This window comes from Nematolebias whitei, chromosome 20 (assembly GCF_014905685.2).
Source record: "Nematolebias whitei isolate Nwh7 chromosome 20, NemWhi1, whole genome shotgun sequence".
In the NCBI taxonomy this organism is placed as follows: Eukaryota; Metazoa; Chordata; class Actinopteri; order Cyprinodontiformes; family Rivulidae; genus Nematolebias; species Nematolebias whitei.
In genome coordinates, this window is record NC_056517.1 from 17,299,826 (window position 1) to 17,327,425 (window position 27,600).

The window sequence follows — 27,600 nt, forward strand, 5'->3', positions numbered from 1 at the left end:
GAATTAATGAAAATTCCAAAACGGTAGTCTAAGGTTTCCACCCTTAACAGTAGCTTCCCAACCCCCGCCCACGGGAAAAGTGAAAGCATGACCTTTTCTCCTACTGTCCAGTGTTTGAATTTGTCTGGTACGTCTGAACCCCAAATAGAGTTGTGTGGCCTGATGCCCACGTCCCTTCTTTGCCTAACATAATGAGAACCATTACTTACAGACACCAGAAATGATTCGTCTGTGACTGCCACAGGTGCACAGATACCTGTCCAGTTACTGGGAAGAGTTAAAAGCACTGTATGTCCACACAACCAAGCCAGATCCTCAACAGGAAATGTACCATTACTCCCAAGTACCCCAATGTGACGATTACCAGGGTGATATATTGCCTGACACTTCTCCGGGGGCAACATGCCCACCGCCACCTGATAAGAGTCCTGCCTGTGCTGTCGGTGCACGCAGATGGGAAACTGTTCACCAGAGGTCCACTCCACATACTGACTCAACACCACCCCCTGTGCTGCTTGCGTCAGGTAGTAGCGCTTGGCCTCACACCTGTACAGACTTCTGCTATGTCCGCTGGAGCTGTACTGCAGAAAACAAAATGATAGTCCCCTAGCCAGGGGTTTAACACGCAAGGGCAAATGCGAGGCTGTGACTGGAAGTTTGGTGCAGACATAACATTCCGAGTTATGGCGCCCCCTGGCTAAAAACTGAGCATAACGATACCAGCTATTCATCTGAAAAGCATGGGACAAATTCAACGGTAACTGATTGAAATCATGAACCGGGGACCATGCCCCCCTCCTAGGTCTCTCTCTCCTGATCTTCACAGGTATGGTGCGACACTGACTTAACCCTGGAATGACACAGGTAAACTCCAGCACCAAAACAAGACAAACTATCAGTACCCCCATTATTCCCCCCACCGTCAACAGCTTATTAGATATGAGAACCATGATTGCTACCCACCACACGGACAATGAAAGTTGATTATGATGTGTAAACCTGTAATTCAACAATGCATGCAGCAAAATGTCACCCCAACACAACCTGAAAGAAAAAATATTACACAGAGCAAGTGGAGAAAATCGAACCACCTGTCTCACAAAATCTACTCTATGATTGGGTACAAGAAATCGTTTTTTTGTTGTTTTTTTTTAAATCCAGGAATCGATCCCTATAGACCTGTGAATCAAAAGTAATTCAACATGCATGCACAGCAAAAAATGTCAGTAAAAAGTTAAAAAGTCTGACCCTCTAAAATTAACTATCTTATGGTGATAAAATATTTGAAGATTGTAAGTGGATATATTGACAGTTATAATCAACCTGTGGAAAATAAACACATACACTTGAAAATCTGTTTTTTTTTTTTTCAGAAGTTAGATGGATGTCTCGATGCAGCTTCTCAGGTTAAAACCACAGTAGGTCTCCCCATCTGTGGTAATTCCTTCCTTAATTCCAGCCACTGCTCCTGAGGTCTCCAGGAACACAGCTGCTGGAATGCTTGACTCCTCTTGCTGCTTAATTGGCACCACAGGGGGACTTCATTCCTAACGTTTCTGCTGCCTTTTATTTCATAGGAAGATTAATAGGTTAAGAAAACTTGCTGCTTATCTGGCCAAACAGGGGGACTGCATTCCCAACGTTTCTGTTGCCTTTTATTTCACAAAACCCCAATGGGTTTAAAACGACGCGTCTTCCACTCTTTATACTCCTGCTTTCCACACATCTTGACAAAAGATGAATTTCCCAGCTTACTTCCCTCTCTTGTAGGAAACTCACTCCAGACGTCATATGCTCGACCCCGCCTCTACTGATGTTGCAGATCCGTCCGGACATGCTGCAGCGATCGTTGCGGCTCACCCGCAGGTGCACACTGGCTGAGATGAAACCACGTGGATCCTTTACCTCTCAAGCGTACTGCGTATGATGTGCGTTCTGTCACCTCATATGGGCCCGTCCACCTTGGCTCCGCCCACTTTCATTTAGTGACTCTCAGCAGTACCCAATCTGAGAGTGGGCACGTGGGGCTTACTCCGTCCGGAGTACTGGGTTCAGGAATCTGTAGATGAAAACTGGACAACATACCTTTTAGTGTATCAAAGTACATTTTGTGTGTCATTTTAGATACCTGTTCTGAGGGCCACTCAATATTTTGCTGGGGCCCTGGGAACGACCTTCCTGTGGTCAGTTCACAAGGTGTGAAACCTGTACCCCTATTAACAGAAGCTCTTACCGCCATAAGGGCGATCGGTAACGCATCCAGCCAATTGGAATTTGTCTGTGCACAGATTTTTGATAATTTTTGTTTCAGGTTTCCATTTAATCTTTCCACCTTCCCTTGTGATTGGGGGTGGTAAACTGTACCGAAAGCATGTTTCAAACCCAAGGCCTTTTCAACCTTTTGCAGATCTGCATTTTTTAAATGAGTTCCATTATCAGACCTAATTATCTTAGGGAACCCATGTCTGGGGATGTAGTGATTTATTAAACACTTGATTACTGTTTGACTATCCTCCTTTTTAGCAGGCCAGGCTTCTGGCCATCCGGTAAACGCGTCGACGCAAACCAATAGGTATCTAAAACCTCGTACTGGTTGAATCATGTCGGTGTAATCAATTATTACCTCACGACCCGGTGTCATGTACGTGGGAAACTTTCCTTGTTGACGCGGTTTAAGAGTTGGCTTGGAGTTATACAAACTGCATAACGTGCATTCTTTCACAAATGCTCTGATCAAATCGTTCATATATGGGTGCCACCAGCTGACGACATTTCTCTTCATCTGGTGTACTCCCACATGACCTAAACCATGCGCTTCTTCGAAATTTCTCCTCTTCAGGCTTAGAGGAAGTACCCATCTTCCATCTTCAGGGTTTATCCACAATCCATCTGGTCTCTTTTCCGCTCCTCTTTCACTCCACACCACCTTTTCTTCTGGAGCTGCACCTTGTTGGCAACAGGCGATGGATTCTTCATCCCATCTGATTCGCTCCTCTTCCTCTTCTGGGGTTGTCATCACCATCTGACTCCAGTTGATAAATCCTGAGGCCTTTTTCGCCTCCAAATCAGCTTGACAGTTTCCTTTTGCTATGTTTGAGGAATCTGTATCATGACCTCGACATTTCACAATGGCAATTTCTGTTGGTAACATCAGAGCTGTTTCTAATTCTCTCATATCTGCCTCATGTTTAATAGGTTTACCGTTAGCTGTATGAAAACCTCCCCTCTTCCACTGCGCCAGCTCCACATGAGTTGCACCAAAAGCATACGCTGAGTCTGTGAAGATAGTCACTTTCTTGCTTTCCGCCCACTTTAGTGCTGAAATCAGAGCTCTCACCTCAGCTCTCTGTGCTGACTGAGAACCCTGCAATTTCTCGCTCACTATAGTGTGATAACCCTGATCTGTTTCTAGCACGACCGCAAAGCCTGCGCTGAGCTGTCCATCCTGTGCTCTGAAACAGCTTCCATCACAAAACATCACCTGTCCCTCTCCAAGAGGTGCAGCTTTTAAGTCTGGCCTGACTATGTCATCAATTTCCACTCTTCTCTCACAGATGTGTGGTTCACCTCCTCCAATCCTGTCTGCCATGTTTATTCCCTCATGTGTGAATAACAAGTTCGATGCTTCCAGAACCTTGTTTATCTTCTGTTGTCTTAATGGTGACATTGTGAAGTTTTGTGAATTTACAAAGGCAACCACACTATGAGATGTCAACACATGCAGAGTGTGTCCCATCACCAAGTGGGCTGTCTTTTGGACTAGCTTAGCCACTCCTGCAGCATGTTGTGTGCAGGGTGGATGTCTCTTTTCTGTGTTGTCTAATAGACAGCTGACATACATCAAAACTTTCCTTCCCCCCTCATGTTTCTGAAACAGAACACCGTTAATCACCCCTTCTGTTTCAGAAACATCCAAATGGAAGGGCCGACCATAATCCGGTAGAGCTAAGTCTGTAGCTCTGCTCATCTGTTGTTTCACCTCAATGAAGACCCTCTCAGCGTCTTCATTCCACATCAGCCTGGCAGTGGGTCGTCTCATGCCCTGTTCTTTAACCAAAGCGCGCAATATTTGGGTTTGGCCTGTATAATTCGGAATGTAATTTCTGCTGTACCCAGTCAATCCTAAGAATGAGAGCATTTCTTTAACCGTCTGCAGTTTTTTGGATGATGCAAAATTGTGTCACGGTGTGCAGCAGAGTCCTGTTCCTTTCTGTGAGATCATTCTCCCCAAAAAGGACACCTGACGCCTCGTCACCTGGAGTTTGTTTTTACTGACCTTAAAACCTGCTGCATGTATGTGTGTCAAAACCTTCCTGGTCGCTTCTAATGAGTCTTGTGCAGTGGGACTCGCAATAAGCAGATCGTCAACATATTGAACAAGTACCGTTTCTTCTGGGAGCATTACCTAGCGCAAAACTTGTTTTAACACTTGATTAAAGATGCCAGGCGACAGCGCAAAACCTTGAGGTAGTCTTGTGTATCGCAACTCTTCACCACGAAAGGTGAATGAAAAAATGTCCTTGCAGTCTTCAGCTAAAGGAAGACAGAAAAATGCGTTTGCAAGGTCTAGACAGCTAAACATTCATGTTTTGGTGTCAGATTATTCAACGCCACGTATGGGTTTGGAACCGGTACGGTCTGAGTGATCAATAATTTATTGATGGCCCTCAGATCATGAGCCATCCGGTACTTGTCTGTACCTGCTTTTTGTACAGGTAAAATAGGTGTGTTCCACTCTGCGTAGGAGGGTTCAAGTACGCCGCTTTCCTTTAAACCCTGAATTGTTTCGGCGATGCCTGCCTCTGCAGCTGGTTTGTGAGGATACTGTATGATCCAAATTGGGTATGTGTGATACACCTGGAACGTTATGGGAGGGCAGTTTATCAGTCCCACATCCGTGGGTCCCTCAGACCATAATGATCCAGTCACTGTCACGTGAACTACTCTTCCACCGAGCTTTCCTGGCCTCCTCTTCCTCACAGTCAGAAAACTCATTAATCAACCACTGTCGTCTTTGTGCAGTCATCCTGCCACCAATTCCCCCTAAGTCATTATCCAGAGTAACACTGTCCTCAGAATCAGTCTCCTCAAATGTCAGTCTGCCTTTATGAACCTGCAACACCGGATAATTCCCACCAGGTGGCGCTGTAGGCAATGTCACGTTAGTCCCAGCAGGTGGCGCTGTCGGCAATGTAACGTCAGTCCCAGCAGGTGGTGCTGTCAGCGACGTCATGTCAGCCACATAAGGTGGTGGTTTAAACTTTTCTGACTCACCCAAGTTTTGTACACTCTGACACAACAAGGCTAATTGTTTATACATCTCTTGGATATTGCCACGCTTTTCTAATTTTTTTTAAGCTTCTGACGTCTAAGAAAAGATTTGCAGGTCAGTAAATCTTCATTAAACTCCTGAATTTGTGTGTTCTGATCTTTAACTCTGTCCCAAGCTAGTAGTGTAAGCGTGTGTGACGATCCTGCCTCAGTCTGGACCAGCTGATGCAAAAGGCTGTCCAATTGTCTACATTTACCTGTATTTGCTGCGTGTATAACATTAATAACAGCTTTAACTCGTTTTGATTGTTCATGTAGAGTTTCCACAGGAGTTACAGATTTGTTAGTTATGTGCTCCATATCTGCTGACATCATTCACTCAAACTTTCATTCAATTGTATTTATTCTCATTCAGCACAGGCATCTGTTGAAAAAAATCAACACAAGCCTTTAACTTCAGCAAGCAAAGACTTGTAATTGGCTTATCCAACAGCGCCCCCTTCCGGTCAGGATATGGTAACACCAATCAGGCCGAGACCTCTGATGCTACAAGCAACACACACTTTCACCTAGAAAGACAGTGCAAAAAAGGAAAAAAAAGAAAAGGCTTCACCTTCCCCCACCACCGTTTAAAAGAGAGAGAAAACAACCTCCGTCAGCCACACACTGATAAGAGAACCGCAGCTGTTCCACAGTGCAGAGCAACAGAAGAAAGAAAAAAAAAAGAAAGTTCCTCTCACAGACACACCATCTCAGGTCATGACCTGCAGAGCACGGCAAACACAATCTTAAATCTACAAGCTACAGCGATCCCTGATCACTGGAAATTTGGTAAACTCACTATATCCTAGAACATTTCCCTTTAAAGGTAACTAGTAATAGAGTACAGTTTGTGATGCAGTCAACACATCAGAAGGAGTACCCGCGCCTTAGCCCCGCCCCCGTGCTAGACACGAGCGGACCTTAATCTCGTCAGATTAAGGGTTTGATGGCCAGCTCCGTTGAAAACAAAGGGAAATGTGTCGGTCACCACGTGACCTCCGGCAGGCCGTCTCGCCTTCCTCCGGCCACAAGTAAAACTTGTGAATCTATCTAAACACACACATCTAAACTAAGCCGTGCACAACACACACACGCACGTGGCGCACGTTTTAAAAACCCCCCAGATCTAAATACAAGCAACCCGTACGTCAGAAGTTCCACGAATAACTTTAAATTAGCTTACCAAACATCTGATTCAGGAGATGGTACGAATGTAGTATGTCATATATGGATATATTCATACAATTTTTCACGAGTTCTTCATTTTTCTGACTGTGTAAATGTCGTGCATTGAATTTAACAGAAATGCGAACGAGAGACGTTATTATCTTTGACCCATCAAAATGAATGCGGTCATTTATTTTCAGAATCAAAGTTTAACATCAAACATTTACATTAATTTGGCAAAATATGAAAATAATAACAGACAAGTTTCACAGATAATGGACATCAATCACACGGCGGTGACTGAGGACTTTGCTTCAGATATTTCTAAAATATCTGTACTGATTTTAGGAGAAATGAGAGTTTAAGATGGAAATGGAGATTTATCTTACAGAGAGATGTGTGAGGGAATTAATCTGTTTGACCAGAAACGTGCACGCTCCTTCAGGTCTCAGCTTGCGACGGTACGCTTGGTCGAAGTAGAAACCGTTACCTGGTTGATGATATATCAGCGTCGGTATAGGATCCTTCCTTGACTCTTTCAGCGTCTCCGTTGAGAGCAGCTGAAATCCTTAGAGACTCGTGCGAGGTTATCCAAACAGAAGTTATAATCCCAAAACGTCTCTGCATCAGGATCCTTTAACTCTCTTCATGAGTTAGAACTCTGTTACACTCTTACACTTTAACTCCATCACTCTTCAGCACTCTAGCACTCTCTTTCAGCAGAACCGGGAAGTTGCCACATTTTAAATGAGTTGACTTCCGGGTCAATTTAGAGCTTTCTGATTCGTGGATGGACCAGAATAGAGGTGTGGTTTGTGACGTAAGATGTTATCAAAGTCAAGGGCAGAGAATGAGATTATTTAACAGACAGAAAAGATTATTGGAGAAAAAGCAGACTTCGTGGAGTCAAACTCCTATTATCTTCTGAAAAAGTTTAAACATGACATTTCTTCTCAGTAAACATTTTAGTTGACCGAGACTCGACCTTTAACATACTTACAAAACTTGCTCATTGCAGACAGAAAAATCAAGAAATGCATATTAACCTGATTTCTTCTTTGAATGAGGAATAAAAGTCATTACTTACTGTTTATGTAAAATAAAAATGAGTAGTTCTCTTCAACCTGTAAGCATTGAGTGAACTAACACAATTTGATTATCAAACATTTGTGAAATAGTAATGATCATAGAGGATTGTCTTTTCTACTTGATTAATTCAAGAAAGAAAGTCTCCAGATGGCTCAAACTGTATTTCTGGATGCAGATCAATGAAATACCAGTCTCTGTCCATCTGATCAGATTTGAGGTCAGATCAGGTTCACTACACGAACACCCACAGAGGAAGATTATAATTTAGTTTACAGCCTAAAAATGCGGAGTTTTCGAGCCTCGCGGCCAACAGGGTAACTTCCGCTTACCTTTTATTGTTGCTGGGCCCAGAAGTTCCAATGTGGGGGTTCAACACCTTCTCGATCCAATTCATGGTCCCGTCAGCTGCACGTGCGGGGTCACCAACTGTCGTGGCTTATGAGAACCACCGTGGTGTTCAAAACAGCTGAAGCGGTACCTTAGTTCAAAAGATTTATTTGACAACGGATTACAAGTATTCAGAAATCATAAAACAATTACAATGTATGCATACAGAGGGCATTTTACAGAACCGACCTTATTCCTCTTAGTTCTCCCACAAATGCCCCGACCTGCCCTCTCACTCTGCACCTTATCACAGATTTTTAGCAGCTCTTCCTCTGATTGGTTTAAACAACCTGTTGTCATGGTTACGGGGCTCTTCTGCCTGTTAGATAAATCTTGGAGGTCACATACCAAAGATAAAGTTTTATGGCTCTTTGTTAAGACACGCTGGTGTTTTTAGCAGCAGATTTTACCTCTGAACTGATCACAATTGTTAAACGATTAAATGCTACTTTCTATTATCTTTACTAATTATGTTTAAGCCAACTATATTAAGTTTAAGCAAACTATATTAAGTTTAAGGTAGAAAGATGTGTTCTAGATACTTTAATGTCCCTCAGTCTATGTGTGTGCGTGTCAGTTTATGTGTGAGTGTGTGTGTGAGCGTAGGTGTGTGTGAGTGAGCGTGTGTGGTGTGTGTAATACTCCGAGGCACCTTCCTGGAGTCTAAACAGTATCTTACCTGCTCTGAGCCGCTTGTAAATGTGAACTTATAAGAATGTGAATTTATAAGATTTTCTCTAGTTAATGTAGGATTATATTTAAGCAAACTAACTGGACTTAAGATTCTATTAAGGCAAAGTAACTGATTAATATTTAAATGATTGTAAGGTAGTAAAAACCCTTCAAAAATGACACATACACATTTTATAACATGAAATTTCAAGCTTGATTAAAATAATAATAAAAGATAAAACATGAAATCCAACAATAGTAAACAGCCATCAGTGTGCTAATGATCCATTGTTAGGCTGATGGTCCTTCTTGAGCATGTGATCAGCTGGTTTTGCTTGTCAGCAGCAAAACTGGTTGATCCACTCTGAGAAGGTGCTATTTAAGAGACAGAGCTGAATACCGCACCTCAGACTGAGGAAGTCTCTCGGATGAGAGACGAAACGTTTCTACATTTTTTTGTTGTTTTGCTTTGTTTTTGTTTTTTTTGAATGTCCAAAGGACCAGATTTAACTTTTTTAGATTTTTCTACCTGGATTATTGAGCATACATCAGGAACTAAAAAACATCCACTAATAAAACACTAAGCACTAATAGCATTAAACAATCAAAACAATATGTCAAACAGTAACATGAACTTGAGTTTGTGCAGCCTTTTGAATATCTAACCAGGATAATCACTGTGAAAAATCACATCATGTTGCTGCTGATCTGTTTCATGTTACTGCTGATCTTTTTCATGTTACTGCTGATCTGTTTCATGTTGTTGCTGTTGTGGCTGAGCGCCACTAATGGTGTTCAAAACAGCTGATACGGCCACCTTAGTTCAAATGATTTATCGGACAACAAATTACAAGTATTCACAAATCATTTAGACAAGATACATTGTATGCATACAAGGGGCATTTTACCGAACCGACCTTCAACAGATGAGTCTCCAAGCAAATGCACAGGTCTGCAGCCTCTGTCCCTGGATCTTATCACAGATTTTAGCAGGCTCTGCCTCTGATTGGTTTAAACAACCCGTTGTCATGGTTAAGGGGCTCTTCTGCTTTGCTTTGATATGCCCTTGAGGTTACATACCATAGATAAAGAATGTTATTGCTCTTTGTTAGTCAAACGCTGGTGTTTTTTTTTTTCTGTGAAGATTCTCTCCTCTAAACTGATAACAATTGTTAAACGATTAAATGCTACTTTCTATTATCTTACTAATTTTATTTAGTCAAACTATATTAAGTCTAAGTTAGAGAAATGTGTTCTAGATTCTTTTATGTTCATCAGTCTGTGTGTGTGTGTGTCACTCAGTGAGTGAGGACTGCCCCTCTCAGTACAGCACCCGTCCTGCTGTAAGTAAACAGTATCTTACCTGTCATGGCCCCGTTGTGATTCGCTTGTAAATATATCAAAATGTAAATTTCTAAGATTGTAAATATATAAGATTGACCCTAACTAGGGTGAGATTATATATAAAAGTGGATACTCATGCAAATTAATTGATTAACATTTAAATGATTGTGAGGAAACTCTAAAGAAAAATGACACACACACACATGATATAACATGAAATTTCAGAAATAATAAAAGATAAAACATTAAATCCAACAATCCCTCTTTTGATCTCCCCATATTCATGGGAGATCACCCCTTTTTGGATTTGTCCATATGGAAGTGACCCAAACTTATTGCAACCCTCCAGGGGTCCTGGACCAGACCCCTGTTTCAAACCCGTCAAAACCTTTAAAAAATACCAAATGCATAAACCTTTATAAAAATACAAAAATTACAACACTCCTAGTAAAAGATAAATCTCCAACACACTAAAATAAGTAAAACTCTACCCTAATACCAAAATTGACCTCCTGTTAAACCACCTTTAAAATACCTCGTGGGATTTTAGGATGATGAAATGCCCAATTGAATGGAGTAAAATTTTGAATAGTTAAGAACTTCCAATTGAATCCACGACCCTTCTCTGGTTGTTTTTCAGAATGACTGAGAGGAAAGACAAGACACTCATATTAAACAGGAAAATACAACACACTCAATTTAAACAGGACTATCTAGCAGGTCTTCGGTTCTTGAGCTTGTGGTGGGAGGCCTTGTTCGTCCACAAGGGTCCTTTTGGTACTTGGCAGGATTCGGCCCGCGGAGATATCTTCATGTAAAGTTCTCAGAACCTTTATCAGTCTGATCAGACATTCTAAATGACGTGTGTGTGCATTGGGACAAAACTAAAATCAGTTTGACGCGTCTTCTGTTCTTCACGGTCAGGGCTGGTAATCTTCCGTCCTTACCCGTTCCACCTGACTGACCGACTTAGGCAGAGCGGAGACTTATCCAATATTTGCTACTGCCTTTTTCCTACCAGAACAAAGGGGCAAAGGGTGAGCTCCCACGAAGGTCCTGTCACCTCCTCCAGGTGTAACGGGAAGCTGTCCTCAGATCACCCTCCATCTGGTCCAGCGATCGATTCCACTCCTCTGCAGGGGCGCACTGGTTGTGGTTGTAACAGGTGTCCCTCTCCTTCTAGAGAACGATGGCGTGTGATGTTCTTTCCACCACCTGGTGGGGTCCTATCCCTCTTTTCAGCAGGACCCAGTCCGGTGTGATGGTCCGTAGTCAATCTCCTCGGTCAGAGATTCTCCCTCCTGATGAGAAAAGCTGGACACCAAAGCTTGCAAATTGTTAAACACCCTGCATGGCCTTTTGCTTATTTTATCTGTGGGATCCATGACCCATTTGTGGGCCTGGAAAAATGACTGTGGTTACTTCCTAGTGAGTAAAACCTGTTTCTTAATTATGGGACACCCTGATGGTTATTATTGCTACTGATAGTGTGTACTCTTACACTGTAATGTTATAATAAGACAGAACTTGTAAAACTGAAATAAAATGCTATTCTTACATTCATCTATACACATGAAACTGAAATGAGGTACATACTGGACTTCTCCAGGGATACCTGTGTACTCTCGTCCCGTCTTTCACCTTTCCAAGCCTTTGCAGTCAACAGGTCTACCTACAATTAGCAAAGTTAAACATACACAACAACAATGCACAACAACACCCTGCAATAAGCAATCCCCCACGCCGGCCTCCCTCCTCCTGGAGCCTGTGGAAGTAACTTCATTAAATCGCTTGCGCCAACAGCATCAATCAAAATACAATATAACCTTAAAAGTTTAAACAACTGACATACACTGTGGAAACAAGAGGACTTTAATCTTCCCTCCAAGTACCTGTCTGTGCTAGAGAGGGGAAGAAAGAGCAAGGAAGAAAAAGAGAGAGAAAGACAAAAAATGTGGTTAAAATACTTTGTTCATGAACCCTTTTATTAGCCCAATTAAACTATTTAAGTCCATTCCAGTCAGTCAAGTCAGTTGTGTTTAAAAATACTGAATCACCCCATTTCTCCTTAACCTTTGCTCAAATCCACTTCAGGCTAGGGGCGTCCCCCTTTTCTGGAATCTGTACACATTACAACAAAGAAAGAGAAAAAATACTTTTGTTAACCCGATATATACAATATACAAGTGCAATGTCGTGTTGTAGGCTTCTGATTTATTCCACTTTTCAAATGTCAATGTGATTATCCTAAATGATCCTTTAAACGCTTCAGACTTACTACTGGCTTTTTTGCTGTTCATTTAAATATAAAACCCTAAGAAGTTATTTTTGTATATTTTGTAATGATCTAATCATTGTATGAACTGTTTCCTGCTAAGAGCAGCCTTCACCTTCCCCCTCTTTGAAACAGTTTACTGTTTCAAATCTGAAGTATTACCGGTCGTAATATACTAACACCCCAGTCTGAGTATTAGTTTCAGAAATATAAAATATGGTGTAGTTTTTAATCTTCCCCTACTGTTATTCAATCCAGGGTTTGCAAAAAAATATCCAAATATAAACCAAGCTTTCATATAATTTTCCAAAGAGTTAACCATTAAATAAATTTCATCCCTTGTATCAAACCAGACCCTTCAAATGAGCTCATTTCAAGGCAAAGACAATCATTTAGTATTATTTTAGAAAACATTAGTGAACTCTCTCCGAATCAGGTCTTAGGTACAGGTTTTCTCTGGAACGAGACTTCGTGACCTGTATAAATGAAAAGTTAAAAAGTCAATATTATGCTCAGGGTTGGGGAGCATTATTCCTCGTCCGATTAGGTTTAGAGGTAATAAAACAACGTTCATCTCAGAGCAATTGGAAAAGGGCGAATCATCTAGCACCCCCACATCAGTACTTCTGTGTCATGTTGTGTCACCTGTTTTAAAATGAGCCTATGTGAGTGATTATTATCAAAGCCAACTGTAGTTTTGATCACGACCCCAAGGTGCTCGGATGACCATCACCGACCAAATGTGGGGTTGACACCTTCGTCAGGCTGCAGCTGTTGTTAGTGACCTTGGACAGATTGACCACCAGTTTTTCTTTCAGCCTTTCAGTCTTCAGTTTGTCTCCCTTTGTCTGGAGACCAGTTCAGCTTTGTGCAGCAGTTCATATCTCAGCATACAGCAAGACTTGACTGGATGTTCTCGCTGTTGACAAACTCCAGGACCCCCTCTGGACAGTTAATTCCGTTCGCTGTTGGACTGATAGATCTTTGCTTTGAAAAGTCATATCGTTTGGCTGACAATTCCTTTGTTGTTGTGTCAGTTGTGCTCGACTGACAGCTTCTCTGAACCGTCCCATTGGTCAGTTTTCCCAGACCCAACTTCAGCGTCCTCCTGACACATCTGGTATCCGATCCGGCACCCAGCACTAGAGGGTCACCTTCCCCCATCCACAGCTCTGTTCTCAGGCTGCTGAGAAGGAAAAATAAATAATCCAATTATTAAAAGTCTGATTCAACATTCATCTGTTATCAACATTAATCATCTGTTAGCAAGTTCTATCCTGGGACCACAGCGTTTACCTTCAACAGAGTCATTCTGGTGTCCTGGATTGTACAATAGATGTTTTAACCGCTCAATTACATAAGAATGAAAACTTTCATTAAACACTGCACAATCCAATTCTTGACGCCTACTGCAAAAAATATTCCATCCAAAATAATGTCTTCCATCTTTCAGAATATGTATTTTGACTATGTCTACACTTCAAGACATCACAGAGACCTTTAGTACTGACTCAACCCTGTTCTCCTCATGCACTCATAGGACCTGTGTGACGTCTCAAGATGTTTAGAGTCTGTTCATTTACCCACTAGAATTGTTGTTTTCTCATAAATAACCCACTTCAGGTAGCTCTTAGAAGGGAACAGCTCCTAAACTCTAGACAATATTTTCAATATGTGATAAAGTCATTTAGACTGATTGATTTAAGCCTTTCAATTTGTGTTCAGTTAAGAGTTTCTTTGACCAGAATAAATTTTATTCATTTTACAAGTGTCAAGGATTTTGTTTATTACTTATTTTACATTCTGTCGTTATATAGTTGAATTTATTAACTGATTTTATTGTCAATCCCAAGAAGAAATTTCAGCTAATTTGTTTACAATGTGTCATCCAGAAATGTTTAAACTTTATTTGACCTGTTTATGATGTTTATTTGTTTTATTTGTCCTGCTTCCTTCGGCTTTTCCCTTTTCAGAAGTCACCACAACGAATCATCCTCCTTATTTCCTCTTAGGCCTTCGTCAGACTTACGCCTCACTTCCTTCAAGACCACCCCTATTCCATTTCTCTTTCTATCCACACCCTGATAAAACAGGTTGAACTCAGCATCAATGCTGTGAACCATGCTGCTCTTCTACTTCGTCTCTTTGACACCTCAACCATTCACCTTCCTCCTCTGCATCATGTCAGCAGCTCTCTGTCAGCAGCTCTCCACCTTTGCCTGTCTGTTCAGTACGTTTGTTATCAATTTACCTCTGTCCCTCGCCCGCTTAGTGAGTGACTGTCTGCCATCTTCCTCTTCCCACACAGCTAGTTGTTCCAACAATACCTCCAGTTGACCCCCTCTGACCTTGAGTTTCAAACCATTGCTGCAGATCAACTGTTCCAGAGGCCACTGCCTGCTCCTTTACCTCTGACACTGATTGAACACACAAATGTTTTCGACCTCGCTGTCTTATCCCCGTTTATGTCTGGCCTCCGACAGCTGTGGTCTAATCAGCTGCTGATTATTCTTCCTGTTTTAAATGATGTATTACGTTTCTCTCCCTACGTACAGTGACTGAAAATGGCGTTCAGATCTCTTCCTGCCACGATCACCCCTGTTGATGTACCACCTCCAAGCACCTCCTCCCTCTTTTAAGCTGTATTCAGCTTACTCCAATGTTTTTTACTTCTACTGACGTATTCCGGTTAATTACTGAACATTGAGTATTCCTGCTAACATCCCAGATACCATTCAGCTGTTTCATGCCAATATCAGCTAATTCCACCTTTATTTTTACAGTAATCCAACTTTTACAGCCTAATTCAGGAAAACCAAGCTCTACCCACTTCCTTTTTGTACTTTAAGACTATTTCTGCTTGTTTTAGCTATTGGTCTGCTGGACTTTTATACTTATTTCATATCCAAAATTGTTCCATCTCGTTTAGATTGTTCACCAATATGCTCCTAACTCATGTATGGACCCTGTAGCCTTTCTACAGAGCCACATGTAACATATATATGAGTTCCACACCTGATGACCGTTCACACACTCAGGCATTCAATTCTCTTTCATTCACATGCATAGCCAGCCACGTTGTGATAACACAATACACAAGTCTGTTGTATGAAAAAAACTCAGAGTCCAGACTTGTCCTTGCCTTATACAACAGCGCCCCCTTTCGGTCAGGATATGGATGCTCCAGTCAGTCCGAGTCACCTGACACTCACAGAGAACAGCGCACTTTCACCCAGAAGGACAGAACAAAAAAAGAAAAGGCTGCACCTTCCCCCACCCCGTTTAAACAGAGGGAAAACAAATCTTCTATGTCAGCCACACACACGCGGTCCCAGATAAGGGGACAGGAAGAAAGAGAAAAGTAACACCTCCCCCACAGCAGTACCACAGAGCAGAAAACCAGAAGAAGAAAGAAAGAAAAAAGAAAAAAAAAGCTTCCTCTCACAGACACACGTGGCATCCAGTCTCCAGCACACCAACCCCCCTCACACACACAGACAGAGAACAGTCACAGCACGGCACAAAAACTTTTTTCTGACCCTAAAACGGTCCCAGACCGCCAGAAATTTGGTACTAAGTCCTAGACTTACGTTCACTTCGACTAAATTACCAATTTCTCTTATCTTTCGCGGACAGTCAACACCCGCGGTGGGAAAAGCAACCCACAGCCCCCGAGTTCCGAACTCGTTAGGCCCACCTCGTCAGGTGAGCCCTTTAGTGGCCAACCACGCTGAAAACAAAGTGAACGTGTATACTACTTATTTTTTAACGGCAGACTCCACGGTCTTCCTCCGCCACGATTCTAAATCGTGTCCTAGCTAAACAAAGCCGTGCACAGGACACACACTCTCTTACACGCACGCGGGCAAGCACGCACGCGTCTCGCAACCCCCCAAGTCTGAATACAAGTAATCTGCACGTCAGAAGTTCCACTAATCACTTTAAATTAGCTTACCAAACATGTGATTCAGGAGATGGTACGAACACCCACAGAGGAAGATTTCAATTTGGTTTACGGCTGAAATGCGGAGTAATTCGAGCCTTTCGGCCACAGAGGTAACTTCCGCTTACCTTTTATCTTTGCTGGGCCCAGAAGTTCACAATGTGGGAGTTCAGCACCCTCTCGACCCAATTCGTGGTTCCGTCAGCTGGACGTTCGGGGTCACCAACTGTTGTGGCTGAGCGCCACTAATGGTGTTCAAAACAGCTAATACGGCCACCTTAGTTCAAATGATTTATTGGACAACAAATTACAAGTATTCACAAATCATTTAGACAAGATACATTGTATGCATACAAGGGGCATTTTACCGAACCGACCTTCAACAGATGAGTCTCCAAGCAAATGCACAGGTCTGCAGCCTCTGTCCCTGGATCTTATCACAGATTTTAGCAGGCTCTGCCTCTGATTGGTTTAAACAACCCGTTGTCATGGTTATGGGGCTCTTCTGCTTTGCTTTGATATGCCCTTGAGGTTACATACCATAGATAAAGAATTTTATTGCTCTTTGTTAGTCAAACGCTGGTAGTTTTTTTCTGTGAAGATTCTCTCCTCTAAACTGATAACAATTGTTAAACGATTAAATGCTACTTTCTATTATCTTACTGATTTTATTTAGTCAAAGTATATTAAGTCTAAGTTAGAGAAATGTGTTCTAGATTCTTTTATGTTCATCAGTCTGTGTGTGTGTGTGTGTGTCACTCAGTGAGTGAGGACTGCCCCTCTCAGTACAGCACCCGTCCTGCTGTAAGTAAACAGTATCTTACCTGTCATGGCCCCGTTGTAATTCACTTGTGTAGATGAACAGATGCTCAGATATATTCATCATTTAACACGGATTCCTCATTTTTCTGGACTGAATAAAACGTGCATTGAATTTAAGGAAATGCAAACGTGAGACGTCATTTATATTTGACCTATCAAAATGAATGCGGTCATTTATTTACAGAATCAAAATTTAACATCAAACATTTACATTAATTTGGCAAATTATGAAAATAACAACATAAGCAATCAATCAGGAAAAATCATACGGCCATGATTTTTCCGTTGCTTCACCACAGACATTTATGAAAACTGTACAATTATGATCTTTTACCCACATGAATGTGGGTGAGCATTTTACACAGACATTTCTAAAATATCTGGAAGAATTTCTACTTGATAGAAAAGTTTAAAGATGGAAAGAAGTTTAGAGGGAGTAAGATGGTGTGTGAGGGGAGAAATGTGTTCACCAGAATCGACACTCTCCGGCTTTCTTCAGCTTTTCCTTACAGTACACTTAGGTGATGAAATCGGCTCCTTTACCTGGAGATGTCTCAGGTGAGATTCCGTTTAACGCACCCTTTCAGCGTCTCAGTAGGATGCTGTTACTCGTCCGAAGTAATGGCGAGGCTCTGTTCGACACATATTCACCTCAGTGGAAAATGTTATAATCCCATGGAACTCGGAAGAGCTCTGTTGTCAGGATCATCCCGTCTCTCACAGAACTGGTTGGACTGTGTATCCAGCAGAACTCCAACAGCACTCCATCAGAACTTCAACAGAACCAAGACCGAGTAGACCAGGAAGTACTGACATTTTAAAGAGCTGTTTCCCGGTTCACTTTTGGGAGTATTACCATTGGTCAGAACCGACCAGACGGGGTGTGTGTTGTGACGTAAGAGGTTAGACGAAAAACAAGAATTGTTATGGAAAGATCAGAAATGTTCTCACAGACAGAGAGAGTTTTGTTTTGGCGCGTTTCAGAAAAGGTGCCAAAACTTCTCTATTTACGTCTGAGAGGATTCTAAAAACATGACAGTTCGTTCAACAACTTGTTTTTCGTTTGACTCCAACCTTGGAAACGCACACTTGCTCACTCAAAGGCAGAAATCAGAAAATGCATAATTATTCTGTTACAGCTTTGACATGAGAATAAAAATCATTACACAGTTAATAAAATTGATTAGTTCACTGCCACATCTAAAATGGTTTGAACTAAGACACTTTGATTATCAACATTTGTAAAATAGTAATGATAATAAAAAGAGAGTGTTCTTTTCACTTGAATCTTCAAGAAAGAAAGTCTCAGGATGGGTGAACCTGTATTTCTGAGTTCAAATGAATGAAATGACAGTTCCTGTCCCACAAGGTTCTAAAGGTCAAGAGTTTTGACCTTAGACTTAGTTTTTGACATGGGCCTAGTCCACTACACTTGTAAATATATCAAAATGTAAATTTCTAAGATTGTAAATCTTTAAGATTGACCCTAACTAGGGTGAGATTATATATAAAAGTGGATACTCATGCAAATTAATTGATTAACATTTAAATGATTGTGAGGAAACTCTAAAGAAAAATGACACACACACACATGATATAACATGAAATTTCAGAAATAATAAAAGATAAAACATTAAATCCAACACTGCTGATCAGTTTCATGTTGCTGCTGATCAGTTTCATGTTGCTACTGATCGGTTTCATTTTGCTGCTGATCTGTTTCATGTTGCCTCTGATCTGTTTCATGTTGATGTGTTCATTCGTGCTCATCTGTTCACACAGACTCATGTCTGTGCTGCTGTTCGGCGTATTGTGTTTAATGTTTTTATGCTATTAGTGCTTATCATATTTTTAGTTGATGTTTTTCTTAGTTCATATCTTAGATCTTATGACTGTTTTTCTTTTATATTTTATTGTTGGATGTAACTGGGACCCTGTGTACATAATTTTGATCCATCATATGTACCACATGTGGTGCGAATGACAATAAAGAATATCTGTATCTGTATAATACTTTCTGATTCATACTGTTATTATTATATTATTTTCATTATTTTTAAATCAATTTATTTTTCATTTTCTTATTTTATCAGTTTCTTATTATTAATATATCTATTATAGCTGTTAGCTGCACCTTTCTTTGTTTTATGCATTTATTCAAAAACAGTATGTAGCTTGAATTAACCACCTTTTTCTTCTTTCTAGTCAAGAGAAAGAGAAAAGAGTCCAGTAAAGAAAAGTCTTATTTCATCACTGAATGAACATGAAGAACTGAACCAGACACAGCAGGAACAACACTTGTGTCTTCTTCTGGATGAAGCCCGTGAGACAAGGGACAGACAGATACACAATCATTAGTTGGACGCAGTAGTTTTTATTTTTCTACATTTTTCACTTCTTACTTTTCCTATTAAACAATTTTTTTTCTTAAGTGGTGTCCTTGAACATTAAATTTCCTAAACAAATTTTACAATGTTAAGTGCATAAAGTGTTTGTTTAAATTCATACTGGAAGTTGAGAAAAATTTCCAATTGCATTTGATCTTTAATGAATCCTAAGAAAAGATTACCAGAATCTGTTCAACTCTTATTATGTTATAAATGTTTTGTTCTAGGATGAAGTGAGACAAAAACAGTCAAAAATTCAGAAAAGACAGTTATCAGTTATCAATTATCAGTTATCATTTATCGGCTGTACAACTGTGGCCCGAGAGATTCAGCTGAAAGTCCTGGTGCACCTTTTATTTGAACCTGTAGAGATTTGAACAGCTGATCTGAAGCAAACAGGCAGGCGTTCAACTGAACTGACCACTCCTACTGTGTTTGATGGTCTCCTTCTTTGCCATCCATCCATCATCCATCCGTCCGTCCGTCCATCCATCCATCCATCCATCCATCCATTCATCCATCCATCCATCCATCCATCCATCATCTTCTGCTTCAGGGTTGTGGGAGCAGCATCTTTACCAGAGAGGCACAGACATCAACAGCCACCTCTTCAACTCTTCTAGGACCCCATGGTGTTTTCAGACCAACTGACTATTGTTGGATTTGATATCTTTTATATCTTTTATATCTTTTATATCTTTTATATCTTTTGACAAGCCTTGACAATGATGATGTGAAATGATACATTTTCTACAAGGTGTGTGTGGGTATAATCATACACTAATTACTTCATGTTATATATAATCTCACAAGTGCTAAGGATAATCATACAAGTTCACATTTGATATAATTCTGAGGGAAACAGAGACAGGTAAGACACTTGTTCGTGCAGCAGGAAACGATCCTTCTTTGTTCATCTGAGCAGAGCAGCTGAGAGTGAGGGCCCAGCAATGTGACACACGGCGTACACATTGATTAATCATAAATAACGCTAAAACACAAACATTCATATACTTTATACTTAAAACAGATGGAATATTTATGCTCTCACATTAATAATAGTTCAGACACACAGAAAACGTGTTTTAAAGCTTTACACAGACAAGAGCCAGAGTAAGTGTCCTGTGTTCCAAAACAAAGCTCGTAAATCAACCCTTATCAGTAGAAGAATGAGCAAGGCCGTCTGGAGTAACCATGGATAAGATCTGCTCCTGACTGGCTGAACAGGGTGTCACTCAGACCATCAAGAGATTTTGACACCCAATCACAAGTCTGTCCGAACCCAAAAGGGCGGGACATGAGAAACCTATAAATCTCGCTCAGACACAAAGTTTAGTTGAACAAACAGGAGGCTGATTGACCAGGCAAGGTTCATTCTGATTTTGTTCCTCAGACTGCACTCTGATTATATGTAATATCTGCATACTTTAACTTTGTCTCAATTAAATCTTTTATACTAAGGTGAAGTGCTCCTGAAATTCTGTGCTCGGGTCATTTGAACATCCCAAAATCCTTCAGATGGTGACCCCGACGTGATGATCTTCGAGCACACGAGTAGCGGTGAGATTCGACCCATGAGCAGAGCGGCTGTTCGCATCCAGAGGGGAGAGGCGCCTTACATAAAACAGGTAAGCGGGTTACCTAAGTTGGCCGAAAGGCCCCAAAACTCCGCTATTCGGCCGTAAACCAAATTGAAGCCTCTGGATGAGCATGGTGGGTTCTGTCTCCTGAAATAAAGGAGGAATAGCAGCTAAATGTTAATATAATAACTAGAGGCATTGAGCACGGAGCTTAAAGTGTGCAGAATAATAGGATAATAGAGTACAAATAACAAAGAGAAGCGCTAAGACTAAGGTCAAAGAGAAAAGTGAAGATAAGAGATTAAAAAAGAGAGTAAGAAGGCCAAAGAGATAAAAAGAGAATAAGAAGGCCAAAAAACAGAAATAAGGGAAGAAAAAATCCTAGTAGTATCTCTGCAGTAGCGCGCCTCCTATCGATCGACGGGCCGGTAGTTAAACGTAGACGGGGTCACGTGAGCTCAGCTGACGTCTGGCTGGGGAATTGAGGGACCCCTTAAACGGACGGAATTGGCAAATAAAACTAGGATTAAAACGCGAGTCGGGGACCATGGAAAAGGCGTGGGAAAAATTTATAGGAGAAATCACGCTAAAAAAAAAATAATAATAAAAAACTCAAAATGAAAAATGCCATACACGAGACGATGGAAAAAAAAACTCAAAATGAAAAATGTCGTACACGAGACGATGGAAAAAAAACTCAAAATGAAAAATGCCGTACACGAGACGATGGAAAAAAAACTCAAAATGAAAAATGCCGTACACGAGACGATGGGAAAAAACTCTAAATGAAAAATGCTGCACACGAGGCGATGGAAAAAAATTTTAACAATTAAAATGCATAAAAAGGAGTGAAGAAAATAAATAAAACATTGTTTGGAAGCAAGGAAACAGAGGTGAGACGCACAGACTCATCTGTCTGTGTGTGTGTGTCTGTGTGTGTGAATAAACGAGCAAAGCCACCTCGGGTGGAGGTGGCTGATCAGTGTTTTGATCGGTGCAACAAAAAAGTTGACACTGTTTTGGGTCGAGGCTTGTGTGGGCTCCGATCAACACGCGGTCAGCAGCTCGTGGAGTGAAAGGATTACAAAATAAAGTTTGAGGGCCATATGAGTGATATATGCTGAATGAGAGATGGAGCCCCTCGAGCAGAGTAATATGATATATAAAACCGTGAAAAAAAACAATCAAATCAGGTAGTAGCGGTAATCAACCGAGTTTATGCGAGAGACGGAGCAAGAAGGAGAGAACTAGATGAAATTTTGACGCAGCTGGTCAACAAAGACGAGAATTCCAGACAGCCACTCACGAAAATAGTGTGGGACAGAGTCAAGCAAATACAATTGGATATGCAGGGACTCATAAGCTGGCATTTATTCTGAAAAAATTGTGAGACACGTGCAAAACTCCTGTCTGTCTATGTGTGACTGTCTGTCTGTGTGTATGTTTAAAGTGACTGATCCTGTGGAGGATCCTTGGCTGTACTAACAGACGGGACCCGAAGCAGATTTGCTCACAACTTTTTTATTTTTTAACTGAGTTTGGGTTAAGTGAATCTTTTTCATCTGGGGAACAAAGACTGCAGCTTTGTTTGTCAGAAAAAAGATAACACCCACTAACTGCATAAGAAAAAAACGCTAAGGCTGACTTTTTCTGTTATCTGTGGTGTTGCCCGCTCTCAGTTTGGGAGACCAAACACACGCATGAACTCCCTCCTTTGTGATAACCACACACGCACAAACACACACGCTCGCAAACGTCATGTGGCACTAAAGTTTTAAGAAGTATGACACTCTAAAAACAAGTTATCTGAATTTAGATAAAAAAAATAAAAAATACTGCATGATGTTGAAAAATAGAAATTGACATTGGTTTTATAAACCATCTACATCGGGTAAGATGGCTACTGTTTATAATCTTGTACCAAAACCCAATTTATAAAAAATTCTGAAATGTCCCTTTAAACTGTTTGAATTCACTTCATGTCAAGAGAATATCTCTGACCTTTGAAACCAAACCACACAATAAAAATAACTGAAACGGATTCACCTTTATCTTTTTCTGGTTTTATTAAACAACACTAACCACACAGACACTGATAATTACATTAGAACCCACTCATTGAGGCGAAGATTTGCTGGAACCGGATTAGGCCCGTTGGTTCGCAGCAGCCCCATCCGCCACTCCGACTCGACCAGAACCGAATGGACCAGAACCACACCAAATGTGTGTCACGAAACATAAAACAAAAGGAGAAAAAAAAAATATATATATATATGCGTTAATAATTTTAAATTGAGTATTGCTTAAAAGTAAAGTACTACTGTACCTGCGATAAATCCGCTACGAGGTTGTTAAAGTCCAACATCTACAGTTTGTTTTCGGGTCCACCAGTCGACCGAGTTGAATTTGAGTGGATAAACGGTCCGTTCGCCATCACAAACCGTCGCTTTCTCTCCATAAAACCAACAAACCGCATCCGCCCTTGTCATCACCTTCACCGACTGGTTAGCTAAACGTTAGCTACACAGGAAGTGCAACTCGCGGTAGTGCGCATGCGTAACCGGAGATACAGGACCACAGCGCCAACTAACGTCCCGGCATGATCACTGCAGGCCAAAAGTTAACATTTGGGTTTAAACAGACGTCTGTTACGTCTGTTACTGCTTGGCTAAGACTTGACTTTTAATTTAAAGATTTGATTAAAAAAAAAAAACACTTAAAAGACACTAAGAGATTTATAACAGCAGTTGAATGGAATTTCGAACGACCCACAAAAGGAGCATTTGTTCAAATTGGGTGTGTAAAAATTAACTACTAACGGCTTATTAAATCTATAAATTAGGTGCAAATTTAACATAATATAATTAAATCTGAGATAGCCACATTAGGAGTTGACGGCTCATTTTAAGCAGACCTAACAATGTACATTTTAGCAGACTTAGCACTGTTAAGGCATTAAATATGGATAATACACTAATAGATTGTGTTCTCGTTTCATTTACTGTAGGACAATTCAGACCGTTTAAGCTCTCACGACCTTTGAGTTTGACATGTGTGGTGTAGGAAGTTTTGTCTTAGAGTCTGAGTTTAGTGTTGATGGTGTTTTTTGGCTTTCACTATGAGGTGCTGATTGAGACCCTTGTGTTGGTCAGAGTGCAGTTGTGACACCACTGGAGGTGGAGGCAGATAGATTTTCAAGAGATGGAAATGGCTATCGGAGAGCTCAATCTGAGCTTTATTTGTCTATGGGTAACTTGAGATGGAGAACTTTACAATTGGATTTGTTATTTGGGTAGTTGATTTTGCTATTTAAGAATGTTTCGGTTAAGTGCCCTGAGACAACTTTTGTTTGGTTTAGAGCTATAAATAAATAAATTAAGAATAATATCAGGATTTAATTGGATTACTTTATTTTTAAGCTAATCTTAAATTAAGAAAAAGTTGAACTGAGTGAGTTCTTGAACCAGGAGGGATGTTCTGATGACACATAATGCACAACTGTGCATATAGGTTGCTGAAAACCCACATGCAAGTTGCAGTTTGACATCTTGGACTGGTTCTGAAATGCCCAGTAGTGTATCACATGTGCAGGGTTGATAAAAAACTAGGCTGACAAGAACTTGTGACTTTATGAGACCACATCCTGTTCTGCTACCAAACAACAACAACAACAATCTAAGTCTGGAGCACATGGACTTGAACTGAAACAAAATGCTGATCTCTGTGGACCTGCACTTTTGTCCAGGAGGGGGGAGCTGGACTAACATCATGATGAACTCTTGAACTCTGAACTTGCAGTATCTCCAAAGTCACACTGGAGAGAACCTGAAGAGGGCTGTCACTATACGTCTGGATTTGAGTGTCGACTTTTGCATGTGATGTACGGTGGTGCGTTCACTCCGGATCCAGGATAGATGCTGCATGCCGCTCTGACATAAATGCACCCACATAGACACACTTTTCAAACATTACAGCAAAATTTTGATTTTGCAAAGTAGTATTGTGGTCACTTGGGACACCTGCCTAGTTCAATGGCTTTTAGACAAAAAGAAGAGATTTATAATTTTACAATCTTATATCAAAAATGAATAAGGTTACCCCTGAACAAATTATTGGCTTTTCTATTGGGCTCACTTTGTCTTTACAGATTAGACTAAGGACTCAGGGACAAGAATGAAAAAGTGTTGTTTGTATTCTTTTTGGGTAACAAATGTTGGTCTTCAATATGAGCTGGAAAATCTGAACTGTGGTTGATCTCACATTTCCTATAGAGCGCTAATTTGGAAAATAAATACATAAATAAATTATCATGTACAGAGGATGATTCGGTTCACACATAAACAGTAGTTTGGGCAAATACAAAACGGGAATCTTATTAACCAACAATCAAAACGGGAAAACTTTACTTCAATGTTTCTGAAACAAGGCACACTGGTGTACTGTTTCAGAAAAATGGGGGAGGAATATAGTGATTGATGTACTGATTAAATAGATTTGCCTTGCTAGAAAATTAAAAAGAGATGCTAATATACAAATTTTATCAACAAATTTTATCAACTTCACAACAAAACATTAAGGATGCTTTTTGAGAAAACTGAAGGGTGCTTCATCATTTGTGTAAATTAGAGATCTTGATAACCAAAGAATCTCACTTTTATGTGTACAGGACGGTTCTCTTAGGGGGACGCCCCTTTTTCTGAGAAGACTTTTCTGAGACCTCTGTAGACTTTTGGTAGACTTTTTTTTTGGACCTTTTTTAGACCCAGGAGAACAATGAAAATGTGGTGGATCTATGTTTTTAGATATATTAACTTGACTTGACTTTACTTTACTTTATATGGGTACAGGTTTCACCCCTTATGAATTAAAAACAGGAAGGTCTTTCCCTGGGCCTCAGCAAAATCTCGAGTGGCCCTCGGAACGGGTAATGAACATGTCACACAAGATGTATTAGGAGACTCAGAGCTTTGTTGTCCAGCTTTGCTCAACAGATTCCAGTACTCCTCAGGAGGAGGAGCCAGCGAGTCTCACTTCAAACTGGGTCCTGCTGAGAGTGGTGAAACGTAAGTGGACGGAACCAAGGTGGACGGGGCCATACGAGATCAAAGACCGTACCTCACACGCAGTACGTCTGAAAGGAAAAGGCCCCACGTGGTTTCATCTCAGTCAATGTGCACCTGCTGAAGAACCCCACCGCTCGCTGAAAGAAGTTGAAGCAGACCTGCTGGGACTGCAGGAGTAAAGATCCCCACGGCATCTGGAGGAGGTGATCTGAACTTCGTGGGAGTTCATTCTTTGCCCCTTGTTGAAAAAGGCAGCAGCAAAATTTGGAGAAGGAGTCTCCGCTCTGCCTAAGTCGGTCAGACAGGTGAAACAGGGAAGGAAAGAAGATTCCCAGCCCTGACCGTGAAGAAACGAAGACGCGACACACTGATATAGGTTTGACCCATCTGCACACACAGTCAGTTAGAACGTCTGCTCAGACTGATAAAGTTTCTGAGGACTTTACATGAAGACATCTCTGCGGGCCGAATCCCGCTGAGCACCAAAAGGACCCTTGTGGATGAACAAGGCCTCCCACCGCAAGCTCAAGCACAGAAGACCTGCTAGCTAGGAGTGTTTAATGAGTGTTTATCTTTTCTTTCAGTCATTCTGAGGAAACAAACCAGAGCTTTTAAAAGGGTCGATGAATTCAATTGAGAACTCTAAATATTCAAAATTTTACTCCATTCAATTGAACATCATAAACATTCTAAAATTCTTTGAGGTATTTGAAAGAGAGGTCAATCTTTTGGTATTTCTCAATTTTCAGGGGTCAATTTTGGCTATTTTTGAGTGTTTTATGAGTTGTTTTATAACTAGTGGTTTAATCGTTTACTCATTTCGAATTTTATCTTCCAGTAGTTTGGTAGTATTTTAATTAACTTCTAAGGTTTACTCATTTGGTATTTTTCACAGGTTTTGATGTGTTACACCATGGGTCTGTTCCAGAACCCCTGGAGGATTACAATAATATGGGGTGTGGTGACAGTGTTACTCACTTCCATAATTTTTCTGTGTGAATATTACTGTGTAATTCCAGGTCACTCCCGCTGCCAGCATCAACAACTAAGGGTCAAATGCAGCGACCCTAAACACTCAAGTGAATGAGGTGGATCATCTGTCGTTGAATCTGTCTCATAGTTTTCAAATGAACAGCGGGTACGTTATGTTAAAGATCCACATCATTGTAAAACTCGCAGGTACTCCCTGATGCAATCATCTCAGGTAAGTGGTGCTGAGTCAATTAGTAGAATGAACCCCAGAGGAACAATTCCTATTTGTGTCTATCGCCACCTGCAGGACGCTTCTCGGAAGGCAGTGGGCTCACTGCCTCCTGACAAGTGTCAAGCTGTATAATCATCACGTTTTAGACACCTGTTGCACCCATGTTCCGGATGAGACCGTACACAACCCCCAGGCCAGGGTGACCAACGCCTTGAACCAACTTAATGCGCTACAGAAGGCTAAGAGTGAGGATCCTTCTCCAGGATCCTGGAAGTTTCTGTCTTGGTTCACGAACGGCTCTGGAGTCAGATTGTGCTAAAGATTTTGGCCCCCCTGACTGCAATTCTTATTATT